The sequence below is a fragment of the Oryctolagus cuniculus genome, chromosome 5 (assembly GCF_964237555.1).
Source record: "Oryctolagus cuniculus chromosome 5, mOryCun1.1, whole genome shotgun sequence".
Lineage (NCBI taxonomy): Eukaryota > Metazoa > Chordata > Mammalia > Lagomorpha > Leporidae > Oryctolagus > Oryctolagus cuniculus.
Genome location: NC_091436.1, coordinates 36,949,143 through 36,970,009, shown reverse-complemented (window position 1 = coordinate 36,970,009; position 20,867 = coordinate 36,949,143).

Genomic DNA, 20,867 nt, shown 5'->3' with positions numbered 1-20,867 from the left:
ACCAAGATCCAACCAATGAATTGATAAAGAAAATGTGATATATGTACACATATGGGATATTATTTGGTCATAAAAAGAATGAAATTCTGACATTTGCAGCAAAGTGAATGGAAATGGAACTTATTATTTTAAGTGACATAAGTAAGATACAGATAAATACTACATGTTCTCACTTGACTTAAAAAAAAGTTGATCTGAACATACACTTGTGATTCCCAGACTAGGAAGGGAAAGAGGGGGAAAATAGAGGGAGGTAGGGTAACAGGTAGCAAAACACAGTCAGATGCAAATAACAAGGTCTGTGGTTCACAGCACACTGGGGATACTATAGTTCATAGTAACACATTTTATGAGCAACAGAATAGAGGAGCTTTCTTAAAATGAATTATTTATTTGAATAGCAAGGCATCACAGAGAGAGAGGGAATGGTTGAGGAATGTCACCTAGCAAGCGAGGGAGCAGACAGAGACTGTCTGGGCCTGACTCAGACAGATATACCCAGCCTTTTTCTAGAATTTTCCTCCCCAAGGCCCTAAAAATCTCCCTTAGACCCAGACACCATCACTGGGTCAAGTCTGCACTCTGTCAGCACCACCAGTCTATAACGTTGGGACTTAATCAACAACTTAAGTTTGGGAGCCAAATCATGCTTAAATTATAGTATCATTCATTTTAGTTAAGATTAAAATTAAACAAATTTTCAGGGGCTGGCACTGTGTTCCAATGGGCCTGCTTGTGACACCAGCATCCCAATATTAGAATGCTGGTTTGAGTCTTGGCTACTTAGCTTCTGATTTAGCTCCCTGCTAATGCACCTGGGAGAAAAGTAGATGATGGCCCAAGTGCTTGTGTCCCTGCCTGCCACTTGAGAGACCCAAGGAAGCAAGCCCTTCTTTTCCCTTTCTCTCTGCCACTCTACTTTTCAAATAAATAAATAAATAAATAAATATTTAAAATTAAATAGTTTTTTTGTCATTTTTTATTCCCTTCTTCCCTCCTCATCTCTCCCTCCTACCCTCCTTCCTTCTCCCTTTCTTTTTTTTTAGTTTTTGAGATAACATTTTAAATTAACATTACGGTAAAAAAGGTAAATACTTCATCAAATAAGAAATTTAATAAGTAAAAAGCAAAAGCACTCTAGTTTAGTAGAAATATAGACAACACTATAAGCAATACTTGAATGAATTGAATGGAAAAATGATCATTTTACGCATGTACAGTAAATATTAAAGTAATCACAGATCATTAAAACTATAGTAGTATAACATCCTCTTTTTTTAAAGATTTATTTATTTATTTGAAAGGCAGAGTTACAGAAAGGCAGAGGCAGAGAGAGAGAGAGAGAGAGAAAGAGAGAGATGTGTTCCATCCACTGGTTCACTCCCCAAATGGCCGCAATGGGTGGAGCTGGGCTGATCCAAAGCCGGGAGCTTCTTACAGGTCTCCCATGCAGGTACAGAGACCCAAGGGCTTGGGCCATCCTCCATGGCTTCTCTTGGCCATAGCAGAGAGCTGGATCAGAAGTGGAGCAGCCAGGACTCGAACTGGTGCCCATATGGGATTCTGGCACTGGTGGTCCCAATAACAGGTTTTTTAGAAAATAATATTTAATTAAAAATCTGCTCTGGAAAACTTTAAGATGATAGGAAAGAGCTTGTCCAAGCAATCAACTTTTTAAATAGGAAAGGATGAAACATAATTTTAATCACCTCTTGTCTTCTATCTTGATTTTTTTTCAAGTCAATAGAAATGTTCCAAGTTGAGAATAGTTATGTAAAAGCCAAACACAAGGAATTATTGGAAAACCAAAACGAATTTTGTCAAATTAATTGAGTAACTTCCTTCTCTATATTCCCTACTCCTGCTTTGTATTCATGGCTCCTTTAGTTTCTAATTTACTGTCTGGCCTGATTTTGTTTTTGCATTTCTCCTGAGATATCCAGAAGCAATTTCATGTATAATAAATAAAAACCATAGAATTTGCTCCATGATAGCCTGTCTGACTTAACATTGCATAAAATATCACAACTCTTCTACTCCCACAATTCTTAGCTGTAAACTGAACTATCTGTTGTTGAGGTTCCCCACCTTAGCTTTATAGCTGCTAATCCAGCAATTAAAATAAAACAACATCTGACTTAGATTGAATAGAGTCAGTGAGTGTATGTTCATTGGAGAGAGATGAGATGAGAAGTTGGGAAGAGAGAAGAGAGACAAAGCTTAAGGAAAACATTTTAGGTTCTCTTCATTTTATCTATTCATTGTAGTTTTTGAAATTTCAGATATTTAAAAACAGTTTTAAAAGACATTACATATATATATTTATGAGTGCTATGTGGTATTGTGCAATGTTCAATCGGTAAATAAATTTATTACTTCAAACATTTAACATTTCTTTATGGTGAAAATATAAAAAATCCTATCTTCTAATTTTTTAATAGAGAAGTGTATAGTACATTAGCATTATGTATAGTCATCCTACAGTAGAACCTTAGAACTTCTTACTCCTATCTAACTATAGTGTAGTATACATTAATCAACCTTTCCTCATCCCATATTCCACTCCCCCCCAGCCTCTGGTAACCACCATAGTAGTTTTAATTTCTATGATATCACCTTGTTTTTAGACTCCACATATAAGTGAGATCATATGAGACTTTTCTGTCTGTGCTTGGCTTATTTCACTTAACATAATGACCTCACATTGCTAGAGTGTTAACTGATGCATCATCCTATTTATTGGATGATAAGTGAACAGTAGGTAGATAATTTTCTTTTAACAAGGAAGTACAGGTGAGGATATCTGTATCCAGTGTTAGTTCTAAACTACATTTTCCACCCAGTGCCTTCATGTCATTGACATGAATTTTCTAATTTTACTTCTCAGTCAGGCCTGCCTTGCCCTGAACCAAACCTTCCTTCACACTACGGATTCACATCCACTCTCTCACCACCCAGCATATTCCTTAGCTATTACCTCTCAGGAAATACTGTCTAATTGGTTTTCTGACTGGATTCACAATGACATGTGAAAGCCACATTTACCTATGTTAGAGAAAGCTTATTTTCAATGGCAAAAAAAAAGAGGGATTTTAAAAAGACACTCCTAGATAGCAGTGCTTTAATCCAGAGGAATGAGGGAAGGATTTCAGCTAGTACTGCTTGTTCTTGGGGGAGATGGCAGTATTTTCTCCAAGGTCTACTGCATTGATACTGAACACTGATATTCCTAATTCTCCTACATTCCACTGTTTAACTTCCAAGGTTTCTAAGAAAACAAATTTCATTTTGATCATCATATTGGTGTTACTCAGGGTTATTCAGAGTTATTTTATGGCCCTTATATGCATACTGTTGGCCATTTCTGAAGCATAATATATCAAATTAAAATCCACCCATATCACACATTAACTATAATTTATGTGCAATTATTAGAGGAGGGTTGCAGTTGACTAGTTGATGTAATGTTAGTTTTGTAGATATTTCATTAAGTATTTATTGATCCTCCATTTTGTAGCTTTAATTTTGTAATTTGGAGCCATTATTTCTTTCTTTTTCAGGTTTCAATAATTTTTGTAGATCTTTAAAAAATCACACAGCTAAAAAAAATCACACAGCTCGTTGGCACTGGACTCTAATGACTAATGGAGAAAATGTCCCTGATGAGGCTAATTTAATAGTGGAGTATATTCTATAAAGCTCTTAAAAAAGAACCTTTTAGAATGGTTTGTTTTTCTAATAAATGTATGTTTTAGAGCAACCCACCTTTCTGAATTCACCATGTCTATTACAATTCTCTAATTCTTAAAGTATTTTATTTATTAATTAATCTTATTCATAGTGTCAGAGGGCACGTCCATCTGCTGACTCACAACAGCAAGGGGGCTGGGTCAGGACAAAGCCATCAGGATCTACTTCATAAGTGGCAGCAACCCACGTGTTTGAACCATTACATGCTGCCTCTCAAGATGTGTATTAGCAGGATGCTGGATCAACCGTGGAGGTGGGACTTGCTCCCAGACACTCTGCTGTGAAATACCACATCCCAAGCAGGGTTGGTGACTTAACCTACTATGCCACATCCCTCCCCCTTCGAAGTTATTTATTTATTTATTTTTATGTATTTGAAAGACAGAATGAGAGATATCTAGTGTTTGAAAATCTGTTTTGTATCTTTCTTCTTCAAAGAAGTTACTCTTTATTTTCACATTTTGATATTGTAGCTCCAAAGGTAGTCTTTCTATTTAAGGCAATTTCCTTTGGATGGTTCCTTTCAAAGATTAGACTCAGCCTTGGTTACTTGCCTCGCTGAGGAAGCTTCCACGCCTTGACTGCATCATGTGCTTTGTCTCTGTGTTGTTCCAGACTTTAATTCTTACTCACATGTGACTCACAGTGAGCTATGCTGCCCCATTTAGGAAAGTGATGCATAAATGCAGTTGTGGGATACTCTAAAAAGAAATCTGCAATCAAATGCATACTAGTCTGTCTCAAAGCCTGTGCATGGGGTTCATGGAGTTCATCATTTCTCCTACTTTCTAGGTTGAGGAGTATTTTGGTAGAGTCTGAAAACTGTTCCTTGGTCACTTGCAAAATTTCTCCCCTGTGTATTTTTGGTAAATTCCTGTCTATTTAACAGACAGAGAGAAAATGAAGTGGTTTTCCCCTTCTCTCCTCTGTCTCGTCGTCTTCTTGTTGTCATCCAGATGAAATGCACTTCCATATTTTCTTAGTAAGCAGAGGAAAAGTTCCACCTCTGGCCAGTTCTGTGAGGAAAGTACATTTTCATAGAGGTTGGTGCACTCTGGTTAACTCAGTAGAAGTTTCAATGCTCACATTAGGAAAACAAATATTTACATCGTTAAAACCAATAGTTGCTTTCTGACACAATGTTTTGTGGTCTGGCTAACCTGTGGTCAGATAAAAATGACATGAAGAGGATATTAAAGAGACCATTTGTGTGTTTTTGTTACCCTAGAGTCCTGAAGGCAAACATGAGTTGTACTCTTATTCATATCCACATTGCCTTTGCAATATGATTTCCGTGCTACCTCTTTGTTGGTCCTTAGTTTGAGGTTGTCTACAGAATTATGTTTTCCTTATTTGGAAAATCTGAATATAATATTGTAGCACAAAGTTCTGGTTATGCTGTCTGCTTTCAGAGGATGGCATGGAATTCACAGGAATGTTCTGGAATGCTGGTGAAGAAGCCAAAAACAGTGTCCTCCCCACACATTTAGAAAAATAAAGGTACGGAGGACATGGCGTACTGCTTATTAAAGACTTTGAAAAACACCACACCTCAGTCAACATTCCTCAGGAACTCAGGAAACACTCTGGTCAATGGCTTACCCTGGTCCCTCAATTCTGGTTTTAGTGAAAGGGACAATAGCATAGATTTAATGCCAGCCTTGGAGGAGACATAGCCAAGGACACACAGACACACTGTTGAATCAAGCCCAGTGTCTTGCTTCAGGTACTTTGTGTTGTTTTCTCACCCCCAGAGGTGTCTGGGATTTGCTGAGTGCCGTTTGCCAGGTAACCAAGTCTTAGTGCTTTATTCTTCACCCCTGAATTAGATAATTAGCCACTTCCTCTTTTTTCAACATTTAGAGCTAGTGCTTGGGCTTTCTCTGTAGCTCCACATAGGCCAGTGTAAATTCAAGCTGAAGTCTAAGTCTAGCTGCCCTGACACTTGGTTATTTCCCTCCCTCCTGAGTTTGAAGCAACTAATATTACCTCTCTGTGTGACAGCCACGAAAGGAGAACCCAGTATTCAGTTCATGGTGGGGAGGCACATTGTCATTCCCCGTTGCTCTTTAAATGCTCCCTCTGAAATAACCACAGAGAGGAAGTGGTCTACTAAGAACAAACCCAAGACAGAAATCATTCTCCATTCATTCTCGTCTGGAGGAGGTTTGTGCTACACTGGCTTCCCTTCTTCAGTGTGGGAAGCAAATATCCTCTCTGGAAGTCATGTACCCAAATAACTAACAACCTTTTCACCTCATTTCTGACCCTTTTGAAAACACCCCAGCATCTCCCAGTGAATCTATGTGGGAGGTTTGCAACAAGCTCATGAGAGACCCTTTTTGTTTCTAGGTTTGTAAAGAGCAAGGGTTGCCTAACATTGCTCCTCTAATGAGTTCCATCAGAAGTATCTGGAAATTGACTAAAAAAGACAGAGTCTATAGTCTCATTTTGAAGATTCTCATTTGCTGTGTTGGGGTGGAGACCAGACACCCATGCTTTCTTAATTCTCAGGTGATCTAATTCACAGATTTGTTAACTACTAACTTAGACCTGTTCTGCTATGTATGTCCATTTCCTCATTTCTTATTTCCTTTTTTATGATTCTTAGCTTCCTTTCTCTGTCTTATCACTTGGATTAATGACAGTTTTCAGATTTGCCACCCAAGCTTCAACCTCTGGCCCCTCTCCAGGACATGGCCCATGCTTGATGTTGTTTCTACCATGCAAGCCCTGGCTTGTCCCATCCTGCCAAGGAAGACAAACCAAACACAAGTAACTACCAGGGTCTCCCAAGCATGACACTAGTGTAACTTCTTGATTTTTTTGCACTTAAAAGAAGGCTTTATGCAAAAGTTTTCATTAAAATTAGTTACTAGTGATATGCAAAAAATAATTAGGGAGACCTCCACTATCAACCATGGGATGCTCTAGCTTATTTCTTCTCCCTTCCAAGGCAGCAAGCCAGAAGACAAGATGTATAAGAAGGATGTGGACTACTGGTAGTCTAAGCAGCTGCCATACCCTGCAGGAGAGCGAGTGAAGAAGCTGTTTTGACTATATGAAGCATCTGTCCAGAAGATTCAGCCATGTGGTTGACTGCTGAAAAGCTCTAGTAACACACAGTAAGCCTCATTTGGAACAAGCCAAGATGGAGATGCTTATTTGAATATAAGTGTCCAGACTCCCTAAAGGATAAATGCAAACAAAAAAGAGCAAGATCCATTTTAAACAGGAATCAAAATCACCCTAATTAGGCTGCAAATATATATGACCTTAGAATTTCAGGTCATTATTTTATAAGTAAATGTCCTGAGTAGACCAGTAATTTTCCCCATATTTATACAGCTAATTCTGATGATGAAATTTCAGGTAGAAAACAAAATTGTTTGGATACGAGCTAACATATTTTCAGTGTTTTGAAACTGATTACAAGTCATTTGGAAAAAAACTATAAAATGTGAAAGTTCTAGCTAATTCCACGCATGGATATTTCTCAATAAAAAGCTTTTTGAAACTTAGAAATTTCCTTCAGAAGGCACTGGGCTGATATCCTGCAGCTATGAATGTGAGTGCATTTTATTCATGTCCACTTGGTCAAATGTCTGGGTATGACTTTGGGTAGGATGATGTAATAGGAGTTCAGCAGTATACCTTTTAGCAGATTAGTTCTTTTACCTTTATTTTCCACCAGTTTCCAATTTTTCTCCTCAGTTCTAAACAGTGATGTTATTTCCTTTACAATTCTCTTACAAGGTGTGTTCTACATATTTGTATTTTAATGTAGCTTTTATTGACACATAATATAAGTAAAAGTTCACAATCTCTGAGTATATAGATTAATGAAGTTTCACAAAGTTAAGAAACACAGATACTCACCACCTAATCCATAAAAATTACCAACGTACTAAAGTTCCCCACTGTACCCCCTTGCAAACACTACCCAACCTGCCTTTGAAGATCAGATAGTTTTGCCTATTTTTGAACTTTATTAACAAGGAATTATACAGTATATCCATGTCTGACTTATTTTATTGAATGTTATATTAGATTGAGTTGTGATATTATGTTTACCAATATTTTACCATTTAAAATTTTTTTATTATTTGTTTTTAGTTTTTTTTAACTTTTATTTAGTAAATATAAATTTCCAAAGTACAGTTTATGGATTACAATGGCTTCCCCCCCCATAACTTCCCTCCCACTCGCACCCCTCCCATCTCCCGCTCCCTCTCCCATTCCATTCACATCAAGATTCATTTTCAATTATCTTTATACAGAAGATTGATTTAGTATGTATTAAGTAAAGAATTCATCTGTTTGCACCCACACAGAAAAACAAAGTGTAAAATACTGTTTCAGTACGAGTTATAGCATTACTTCACACTGAACAACACATTAAGGACAGATCCCACATTAGGAGTAAGTACACAGTGACTCCTGTTGTTGACTTAACAATTTGACACTCTTGTTTATGGCGTCAGTAATCTCCCTAGGCTCTAGTCATGAGTTGCCAAGGCTATGGAAGCCTTTTGAGTTCACTGATTTTGATCTTATTCAGACAGGGTCATAGTCAAAGTGGAAGTTCTCTCCTCCCTTCAGAGAAAGGTACCTCCTTCTTTGATGGCTCTGTTCTTTCCACCGGGATTTCACTCGCAGAGATTTCATTTAGGGTTGTTGTGTTTTTTTTTTTTTTTTTTTGCCAGAGTGTCTTGGCTTTCCATGCCTAAAATACTCTCATGGGCTCTTCAGCCAGATCCGAATGCCTTAAGGGCTGATTCTGAGGCCAGAGTGCTATTTAGGACATCTGCCATTCTATGAGTCTGCTGTGTATCCCTCTTCCCATGATGGATTGTTCTCTCCCTTTTTGATTCTATCAGTTAGTATTAGCAGACACTAGTCTTGTTTGTGTGATCCCTTTGACTCTTAGACCTATCAGTGTGATCAACTGTGAACTGAAGTTGATCACTTGGACTAGTGAGATGGCATTGGTACATGCCACCTTGATGGGATTGAATTGGAATCCCCTGGCACGCTTCTAACTCCACCATTTGTGTTTCTGTTTACTATGCACATCTTGAGATGACAGACTCTGTTTTATTCAAGTCATTTATGCTTGTATATCCAGAGTACAGCCATATGCCTCCATAGGCATAGAGACTACCTAATAATCAAATGATGTCAGTATCTTAAAAACAAGTAGGGCAGGGACCTGTCCAGAGGGCAATACAATTTGTTTTAAATATTTCCGCATGTCAGAGTTCCCCAAAATGCTGACATCAAGGGTAGACAGATAAAGACATGTTGCCATGGAGTTTCCTAGTGTGTCATGTGCTCAGGGCCTCCTCCTCTGGCCTCAGGTTATTCAGCTGGTGAAAGGGAAAATGCCAGTGAGTTACAAAGGATTTTACTACAGAGACATCAGCCTTTCAGAGCTTCTGAAGACTACCTGATGTGATCTGACATAACATCAGAGTGTGAAAAGGTTTTTTATTAAGCTTAGTTTATAGACAAAAAATTTTCCAAGGTTAAAGATTAATGGTTGGGCTCCTGTTGTGGTATGGGGAGTTAAAATTCTGCCTGCGGTGCCAGCACCACATATGGGTGCCAGTTCCAGTCCCGGCTGCTTCATTCTGATCCAGCTCCCTGCTCATGCACCTGGGAAAGCATCAGAAGATGGCCCAAATGCTTGGGCCCCTGCATCTATGTGGGAGATGTGAAAGAATCTCCTGGCTCCTGTCTTTGGACTGGCCAGCTTTGGCTATTGTGGCCATTTGGAGAGTGAATCCCTGTCTCTCTCACTTTGTTCCCCTCTCTCTCTTTCTAACTCTGCCTTTTTAAAAAACTTTTATTTAATAAATATAAATTTCCAAAGTACAGCTTTTGGATTACAGTGGCTTCCCCCCACCCATAACCTCCCTCCCACCCGCAACCATCCCATCTCCCGCTCCCTCTCCCATCCCATTCACATCAAGATTCATTTTCAATTATCTTTATATACAGAAGATCAATTTGGTATATGCTAAGTAAAGATTTCAACAGTTTGCACCCACACAGAAACACAAAGTGTAAAGCACTGTTTGAATACTAGTTATACCGTTAAATCACATAGTAAAACACATTAAGGACAGAGATCCTACATGAGGAGTAAGTGCACAGTGACTTCTGTTGTTGATTTAACAATTGACACTTTTATTTATGGAGTCAGTAATCACCCAAGACTCTTGTCATGAGTTGCCAAGGCTATGGAAGCCTCTTGAGTTCACCAACTCCTATCTTATTTAGACAAGGCCATAGTCAAAGTGGAAGTTCTCTCCTCCCTTCAGAGAAAGGTACCTCCTTCTTTGATGGTCTGTTCTTTCCACTGGGAACTCACAGAGATTTTTTGTTTGTTTGTTTGCCAGAGTGTCTTGGCTTTCCATGCCTAAAATACTCTCATGGGCTTTTTAGCCAGATTTGAATGCCTTAAGGGCTGATTCTGAGGCCAGAGTTCTAACTCTGCCTTTTAAATGAATAAAATAAAAATATTTAAAAAAAGATTAATGGAGACGAATCAGAGCAGAAATAGAAGATAAATGAAGGCTACTCATCAGTGAACCATTTGAACAGTAATAGTCCACCAATGGAAACTCCTCATTTTTTTTTTCAAATTCCATTGTGACACAAGTGAGTTAAAGCAGGGACAATTAGAAATATGCATATGGGATAAATGGCTAAATAGCATAATTGTCTTGATATGTATGTCTTTTTCATTCAAAGCTTATTTTTATGTGCTTTGTAATTGGCAGTGAATCGAGTACAAAAGATAACATTCTTGGAAAGCTCTTTGAGCTATTTGTTTTAGTCTCTGTTTCAGAAATGAATATGAATAAAAATGAGAAGGACTTATCTAGTGGAACCTCATACCTCTGAAAGTATATATTTTTTTAAGGTCTGAAAATTTTTTTCTTTGTTCTTAATCTTTCTGCAAAAGAGTAAGAATTCTATTTCTTTTGAATCTTAAGTGTAATGCTGTACTTACTGTCAGATACAAGAAATAGCACTGGCACCTAGATTCCCTCAGAAAATAAATACACGTTGTGTGGGAGAGGGCAAGGGGATGCAAAAACCAGAAGCAAATGATATCAAACAGAATAAAATACAAGTGCTTCTGAAGGCTAAGCTCTGTGGGAATGTTGAGAACCAGAAGGCGATCAACTATAAGGATACTGCTAACGTGATGTGGGTACATAGCAAGAAGTGACCAAAGAAATGATCACATTACAGTTTGGACATCTTCGTTTTCTGGGTTTTAGAATAGGTTACTAAATTATACAAAGGCAAATAATCTTACTTTTTATTACTTCCATGGGAAGCACAATTACTCATAAATTGGAAACTCTTCTACAGAAGCTTGAAAGTAGATACATCAACTACCCAGGACTACTTGATAGGCTCAGAAAACAGAGCTGTGGGCTTCAGTCACTGCAAGTTTTGGCGAGTCTGTTAGTTCTCACAATTGCAACACAAGTCCCAGGTTTAGACTTGTGCTTCAGTAAATTCACTCATATCACACCTTTAATATTCATGAGTTTAAAAACCAGACAGCCAAATACAACATAACTGATCTGATCTTCAGCAGACTTGAATGCATTTTTTAGGTTTCTTGCAGTTAAGCAGCAGTAATGTATTGGTCATACAGTTGGAGAGATTTTCTACAAGAAATAGTCTTGGGGGCTGGTGGTTCTGCCATAGTGGGTTATGCTGCCACCTAAAATGCCAGCGTCCAATATAGGTGCCGGTTTGAGTCCCAGCTGCTCCCCTTCTGATCCAGCTCTCTGCTAATGTGGGTAAGAAAGCAGCAGAGGATGTCCAGGTACTACTTGGGCCACTGCTTCTGTGTGAGAGACACGGAAGAAGCTCCTGCCTCCCAGCCTCAACCTGTCCCTGATCCAACCATTGAGGCTATTTGGGGAGTGGACTAGCAGATGAACAATCTCTCTCTCTGCCTCTCCCTCTCTTTCTGTAACTCTGCCTCTCAAATAAGTAAATCTTTTTTTTTTTTAAAGAAATACTCTATCTACACAATGTAAATAGAATAAAGACTGACTTCACTCATTTCAATAACTATTATAAATGGCACACTTAAAATTTTACTCCAGGTAGTTGCAATCTAATGACAGAACACTGCATAGTATCATTGATTTCAAAGAATGCATTTTGAACTCTGAAATATTACCTACCCTTCCCCCTCAAACCCAGGAAGTTGCATCCTCTTGTCTTTTCCCATTTCCCCACTCCACCCTTGGAAAGGAAATCCTCTTGTATCATTGCGTGTGTACTTTTCACTTCCCATCTTCCAGGTAGCAATAGCAAAAGCAAACTTCTTTTATCTATAAAGGAGAGGAAATTTTCTTCATGTGTAAACAAAAGAGTGTTCTGGAACAACCTTTGACTTCCCTGAAAGCAGAGGAGGTAGGATTATGTATTTGTGATCTCTGTGCCTGAAAATGATGCTTTTTTCCACAGGAGGAGGTGGTACCAACAAGATGAGAGAATTAGGCATTTATCCTAACTTCTCATAATTGTGAGGACTGACCTTAATTTTTTTTTAACATTACCTCTCTAGGATCCTGCTTCAATTGTGTTCAAATTCATTCATTTTGTAAACTGAAGTGATTCTAGCCTTTGTTGGCAGCCCTGTTGATTTAGCCTTTAAAATATTTAGTGTCTAAAGGTAGTGGTGCTTAAAGTTTTGACTTCAGTCTCTCTTTATAATCTTAAAAGTTATTGAAGAACACTGAAAAGCTTTGGTTTATATAGATTGTATCTATTGCAATTAAACATAAAAACTAAAAAATGTAAATCACTTATTGATTGATTTAAGTAATGATCTTAAGCCAATTAAATGCCAATAATATATCATTATGAAAATATATTTTCAAAACCAAAAAATTCATAAGAAAATTACATTGTTTTACATTTTGGTAAGTCTCTTTAACGTTTAGTTGCATGGAAGAGGGCTAGATACTCATGTCTGCATATACCTTCAACATCTTGTGATTTTTTTTTGTTATTTTGATTAAAATATATGAAGCAAATCTGTTCTCACACAAGGGATACAGTTGGAAAAAGTAGGGGTACTTCAATAACATTTGCACATAATTGTAAACATTTTTTGTCTTTATCAACAGAAAAGGGTAGCGGTTCCTTAAAGGTTAATCACAATGTGGAATCTTAAATTATAATAATTTAAACTATTAGTCTGTCTTGAAGTTTGATAGTTTACTGTTTTGTAAAATCATACATGGATCATTTTAAACATGTTAGTTCACTCAGTTGTGTAGATCTTACAAACATTGACACACTTTTCTGTTTGTTCTGGTGCAAAATTTTTGAAACCCTTGCAAAAAAAAAGGTCTTCAAGAAGTTCACAAAAATATATGTTATGAATGCAACTGGAAATCATTATGCTTAGTGACATAAGCCAGCCCCCAAAATACAAATATCATAGCTTTTCTCTGATATGTGGTAGCTAATATAGAATACCAAAAAATGTATAATGATGACATAGATGTCTTGTTATATGATGGTTGTTTTTAGTCATTTGTTATACTCCTGTGGATCTATGGTCTTTCTACCATTTACTTGTTGAATATTATGGTTAGTGGTGAATTAAGCCTGTGATTATAACATGGGTAGAAAGTATGACTTTGAAAAAATTAAAGAACAAAAAAGAAAGTAAGGAGGTTTGGGGGAGAGGGAAGCATGATCATCTTTTTAGAGCTGTATCTATGAAACACATGAAATCTGTCTATACTAATAAAATTTTGTAAAAGCCTAAAAAAAGTTATGAAAAAATTCATGAATTCCAAAACTTCTGCAGCTATATTAAAACAGCCTCATCTTTAAATTCTAGTTTTTAATGAACTTTTTAAAGTATCCTCATACATATTTATATTTCTCACATTTGTTAACATCACCACCAATCTCATCAGAGTCTTTATGTGTTGAGAAGCTGTCAGACTCAAAGTGGGAGATTTAAATTTACAAAATTTTAATTTTCACTTTGACTTTAATTTTATCATAGATATGAAATACAAGTCATTCTTCTGGAAGCAATAGGATCACTTCAATTAATTTTTGAGTAATTGACACATACCCAAGTTTGAATATCCGTAGCTTGTCTATGATTTGTTTCTGTTTTAATGATTTATTTATTCATGTTGAAAGTCAGAGTTATAGGGGGGAGAGAGAAAGAGCGGGACAGAGAGAGAAAGATATCTTCCATCCGCTGGTTCACTCCTCAGATAGCCACAATAGCTAGTGCTGGGCCGGGCTGAAGTCGGGAGCCAGGAACTCCTTCTGTGCCTCCCATGTGGAGGGTTCCAGGTACTTTGGCCGTCCTCTGTTGCTTTCCCAGGCTATTAGCAGAGAGCTGGATCAAAGTAGAAGAGCTAGGGTAGGAACAAGCAACCATGTGGGATGCCAGCATTATAGGTGGTGGCTTCACTTGCTGTGCCACAATGCAGCCCACTATAAGTTGTTTCTTAACGCAAATCATGTTCCATGAAGAAAGCATCATGTTTGGTATGAAATCAAAGGAAATCATAAAGTGCTTTTCCTGTGACAACAACCATATTTTAGCAGAAATTCTTCATGCACACTTCCCATTTATCATGCACAATATTAAAAATACATGGACATAAAAGTTGTAATATAATATTAACAATGTTTGTGCTTTATCAAAAACATTCTTAAGTTAAACTTTTTTTTTAATAACTGTGAGGATATATTATCTACGAGTATAGTTTGAGGACATTACTTTGAAACATGCTGAAGAGCAAGAACTTTTAATCCCTGTTATTGTTGTAGTATGGGTATGTTAACACAATGAAAAAAGAAACAGCATTATAATAATAATAATTTTGGTGCTGCAGACCCCTGAAAAGGTCTATAGGAGCTGAGGGATCTGAGAACCACATTTTGAGCATTTGTCGCCTAAAGGTGTCTTTTAGTGCTAATTTCTGTATCTTTCCCTTCACTTTTCACTTGTTTTTGAGCAATATGGCAACTATTTGGAGGTGTTTTCAATCATTTCTGTTGGCAGCCATTATTCTGGATGCCAATACCACATTGGTGAATTTTGCCACGTTACTTGAAATCAGTCTTACCCATCTGCAGGTTTGAAAAAATCATTGAAGAGATGATTATATTTAAAGTTGTAAGACAATAATTTGAAGATATATCTGACTTATATTTAAGGAACTGGAAGTGTTTATTTCATTTAAGAATGGGTTTATTTGTTTCTCCATCAGTCTTCATTCTACTTGTTTCTATACAGCTATGGGTTGAGGTTCGTTACCTTTTGACCAGGCTCATCCTTTCTCCATTCAACCTCTGTGCAGTCTAAATGCTATCTGAAGAGAGCATTTGATCAGTATTCACTACTCAGCTTTACATTAATGTTTTGACTGTAGCACTCTTCTCCATGTTCCCACCTACACTCTGGCTAGAATCCAACTTTGACTCTCAGCCTGCTTTGCTATGGTCCTGATGCCCTACCCAGCTTTTCAGTATCCATTGGCATTGCTCATGGTCCTTGTTCAAATTGATCAGATTCCCAGGAAAAGAATGCTGTTCCCATCTGCCCTGTGCACTGCCTGGCTATATATCCACATTGCTACCTGCTAGATTGTTAGGAGTCCTAGAGTATTGACAGTCACCTGAATGCTGGCTACATCTGGATATAAATTGGTTCCAGCTTCCTTGCCCATTCTGGAGGCAGAGCTAAAGATAGGTTGATTTCCTTTATCCTAATCTTACTACTTCCCAATTTATTTACTTCCATCCTAACCTGCTTACATCAGTTAAGAACTTACAAGGCATCATTTTATTTCATTTTCATCATAATCATCAACAACATAATAAGATGTTATGCAAAGACCATTTAGTGAATGTGAGTCAACTTACAAAATCTTTGAAAAGGCTAATAAATCCTTCAGTATTGCTGCTCAGGGGCTGGCACCATGGCTCACTTGGTTAATACACTGCCTGCGGTGCTGGCATCCTATACAGACGCTGGTTCTGTCCCGGTTGCTCCTCTTCCAGTCCAGCTCTCTGCTGTGGCCCGGGAGTGCAGTGGAGGATGGCCCAGGTCCTTGGGCCCTGCATCCGCATGGGAGACCAGGAGAAGCACCTGGCTTCTGGCTTCGGATTGGCGTAGCTCTGGCTGTAGTGGCCATTTGGGGGGTGAGCCAACGGAAGGAAGACCTTTCTCTCCGTCTCTCTCTCTCACTGTCTAATTCTATCTGTCAAATAAAAAAAAATAAAGAAAAAAAGAAAAATAACTATTGCTGCTCAATAACAATTATTCCTATTTTGTACTCCTTTTCTGTGATTATGTATTCCAGATTTTCATGTGGAAAGATTGTCCCTACTTCAATTTACAGATGGAATGACAAGACTAGAGCAGTGAAATCAGTCCTGAGATGCTTCAAAGATTTTGGGCAAAAGATCATAGGACCAAAACTAGGAAACAGAAAGTGGTGTTGGAGAGAGGAGGAAAGACTAAAAGATGCTGATGAAGAAAAATCAATTAAAATTAACTGCTTTGACATATTGGGGAAAATAGAGGTAGCAATTTTCTCTCTGTTTTTGACTAGTGGTGAATTAATTCAGCAGTTTCATGGCAGAGGAAATACAGAGAATCAGGTTCTTAGATTCAGGGCCAAGATATGTGTAGGATCCAAGAGCAAAAATTAGAAACATACACTGTGTGATATAGATACAGAATTGAACTGGAAATATATTTGAATTCATTATCATATAGTTAATAACCAAACCATGTGTAAGAATAAGATTGTCCAGAAAGACAATGGAAAAGACGAGATTGCCTAATATTGAGCATGGAAGAACACCAAATTCAATAAAAATTCAGAAACATTAGCACCTCAAAGAGACTGATGTAGCATGATCAGTGATCAACATTTTTAAAATAAATGCTATTGGTAAGTTATTACACATTGTTCCACCTTTGTCAAAGACCTTATGACAGACCTAACAAGAAAAAAAGAACTGGAATTAAAATGAAGCAGAGCAGCAATAACATAACCCCTGTGACCCTTACTGAGGCATAGCCTAAAGATATTTCATTATTTTTTACCTTTATTTAAAAAAGAACACCTGGGCTCTGCGCCATGGCTCACTTGGTTAATCATCCACCTGCAGTGCCAGCATCCCATGTGGACGCCGGGTTCTAGTCCCGGTTGCTCCTCTTCTAGTCCAGCTCTCTGCTGTGGCCTGGGAGGGCAGTGGAGGATGGCCCAAGTGCTGGGGGCCTGCACCCGCATGGGAGACCAGGAGGAAGCACCTGGATCCTGGTGCCGGATCGGTGCAGCGCCGGCTATGGCAGCCATTTGGGGAGTGAACCAACAGAAGCAAGACCTTTCTCTCTGTCTCTCTCTCTCTCTCTCTCTCACTGTCTAACTCTACCTGTCAAATAAATAAAAAAAATAATGAGATGAATTCCTCTGGCATTTCCAGAGATTCCTGTTACCTGCAGAAGGGGATGGATGGGAAAATGCCATGGCAGAGGCGGGGTTCAGCAGGTGGAAATACATTTGTAATAGTAACTACACTTAAAAGAGTGCTCCTTCAATCCTTAGTCTCAACATTTCTTGATTCATTTTCAGAACTTGAACTATTGAGGAAGAAGAGGTATTTTGTTTGATAAGCTTCCTCTACCACTTCCTAAACTTAAACAGATGGTGGATATAGCTTGTTGTTATATACAAATAATTAGACTGTATCAGTCTTATGGGAAAACAGAAGTAAAACCTTACAGCATTTATAATTATGTTATAATAATGTAATGGGATTGGCCAAGTTGAAATCATGATGATATATAGTGATAGTTCTCATTTATTGAGGTTATCTTTTTTTAAGGTTTATTTTATTTATTTACTTGAAAGGCAGAGTTACAGAGTGGAGGGGGCAGAGAGAGAGTTCTTCCACCCACTGATTCACTCCCAAGATGGCCCCAACAGCCAGGACTGGGTCAGGCTGAAGCCAGGAGCCAAGACTTTCCCAAGCACATTAGTGGAGAGCTGTATTGGAAGTGAGGCAGCCAGGACTTGAACCAGTGCTCATATGGGATGCTGCCATCATAGCTGATGGCTTTACCCACTACACCACAGCGCCAGCCCTTGAGGATATCTAATACACACACTGTCGTTAAATGCTAGCTCCTTGAGGATATCTTATACACACACTCTCATTAAATTGTTATAACTGTACACATAATCTTCACTTCCAGAGCAAAATATTCCCCAAATTTACATATTCAAGTACATTTATTTAAAAGTTACTTATCTCTACATATGTATTTTAAGATGATTAAAAATATTAAATTATTCTAGGCTTTATTTTGATTACTTGAATCTATCTATAGTTGTTAACGTTTGTCAAAACTTAAAACTTGGGACCAGTGTTATGGTGCAGCAGGTTAAGCCACCACTGACAAATTTAGTTTAAGCGAATAATCTTCCTCTAATCCTGTTTGAACCCAAACCCAAACTTCATTTCTTTAAAATTTTTTTGTGATGTAGCCTTAAGGTATTCTGAGTTTGATAAGATATTCATGCTTCTATGAACAGAAACCATTAGGAAATAACTCAGTCAATTTTTAAAGATTTATTTATTTATTTAAAAATCAAATTACAGAGAGAGAGGGAGAGACAGAGAGAAAGACATCTTCTGTCCACAGGTTCATTCCCCACATATCCACAACAAACTAGTCTGGGCCAGGTGGAAGTCAGGAGCTGGGAACCTCACCTGGATCTCCCACATGGGTGCAGGGAGAATGTGGGAACAGTGCTTGGGCCCTGTTCCATTGCTTTTCCCAGGCACATTAGCAGAGAGCTGAATTGGAAGTAGAGCAACCAGGACACAAACTGGTGCCCCTAGGGGATGTCAGTATTGCAGGAGCCGGTTTTACTTGCTATACACAGTGCTGGCCTCTAGATCAGTATTTTGTAATGAGAATTTCAGATTATTTTTCAGTAGTCTTAGAATGTTTTGGAGGCTACTAATTAGGAGATAATGTCCTAGGAGAAAAAAAGTTGCAGATTTGACTTATTATATCCACTTGTCAGATTCAGAGAAGTACATTTAAGCACTATGTGTACTGTTGATAAACTAGAGAGGTTTTTGTTTATAAAAATGCTTCTTGATTATAAAGAGTTGTAATCTTTATAACATCATTTTGGATTCCTTTATATACTACCATTGAAACATAAAGTAGGTAAATGACACTGCTGCCTAACCAAGTTCCTAAGAGTGAACATGACCTGGCTGCATGAAATCTTGACTCTCCATCTCTGTTTCCGTGAGGCCCAGAGTGGTTCCTTTGTTTGCTTCCAGTGTGTGCTCCTGATCTTTTTCATGGGCAAGCCCTCATGGTTCATCTCTCATCCAATCCTAGCTTTTTTCAGATGTCTGAGAGGAAAGGGCAAGATAAAATTAGATGACTCTGTACAATAAAAACAGTACCTTCTTGACAACAGTTAATGGAGAGATACCTTCCTTTTCTTATTCCCCAGAGCAATCTTATCCATAACCATTGCTTCAAGGACCATAAATTCATGACCCAAAATCTCCATTACTTTTCCATCTTTAGGTCACAAGTCTAGGTTGCCTACTGGGCATCCCATTGGATGTTATAAAAGTAACCCAAACTCAATGTGTGCTAAAGTTAATTGCTTATTTTCTCTCCATATCCTCAAAATTGTGCTTGCCCCCTTATTTTATAAGGACTTTCAAAGTCACTTACTAACCAGTTCCCAAGAAGGACTCTGTCTGGAACAATGTTTGATTGTAAATAATGGGAAATGCTGACACCACTGGTTGTGGCTGTAAGGAATCATCTCCTTTAACAGGCGATCTGAAGTTGGGGTACTTCATCGCGGCTTAATTCACTGTCTTGGTATAATCCAGACCATAGGTGGTTTTCATCTTTCCATGTGGCCACCTTCGGCATATGCACTTCTGTAGACTGGCTGTAAAGCCGACTTCAGCAATTCCATAGCCAGCATTCTCAAGACAATGTCCAGGGACGGACAAATGGTGTCTACTCTTCCTTATGATTCTTCTTGTGATTGAGACTATGCCCCCTCCCCTCAACACTGAGCTCCTACTCCCTGGCTTCAGTATGGGAAGTGAAAACTCTGAGAGAAAAATGAAGTGGATTTGGTTAAATGCATAAGCTGCATTTATTTCCGTTTTAATATTACTAGACTGTAATTCATTACTGAAGATTCCTGCTTCCATCTATACTGGGTACCTGGTAGCAGACTTACTGTCCTTCCATAAACAACCAGGAAACTGGATAAAACATGCAATGTTAGCTGGAATTGGACAGTGGTCAGCCAGAGCTCTGGTGTCTGAGAGAAGGGGGATGCACCAGGTGAGCCCAGGGAAAGTCTCTGTTTTCTGCCTGGAAGCAGTTACCTGACTATTGTCCATGTAGCAAGAATCAAATTCGAGCCTTTCAGACTTGCAGATTACAGGAGATTGAGACTGGAGTTCAGGGAAGCAGAGACAGAATTTGCAGGGCAGACCACCAGAGAGGAGAAAGATTTGCAAGAAAGACTTCCAAGATGCTGCATTGGGGTTTCTTGAGCCTGTTGCTAAACACTAAATGGTGTTTACATGGGATAAAATTCCACAAAATCAGTCAGAAAACAACCAGGTGACAGGGGACTGCAAGATAAATAATCCATACAGTTCCCCTGTAATTTGTGATTGGGGTAAAACATTGTTTATTTCTCTAAAGCAAATTTAGCAAGTTGATCTAATCATGCCTTCATGTCACATGCTAAGAGACCACACTGTCAGTCTTCAGGGCTGAATACTGTGTTATAAGCTCTTGAAAATGATAACAAACCCCTCTGTGTTTATGCTCCTCTGGCTAGAATACCTGATCCTTCCTCTCCCATGGGAGCCCCAATGAGGAAGAGTAGAGGTGGCAGGCTGAGTTGGGTTTCATGGTTGGCTTTGAATTTCCTTAAAGACTCTAAGCAAAGCAAGTCAATACAGTTTGTTTGTACTTAAATCTACATGACATACCTCTGCACATT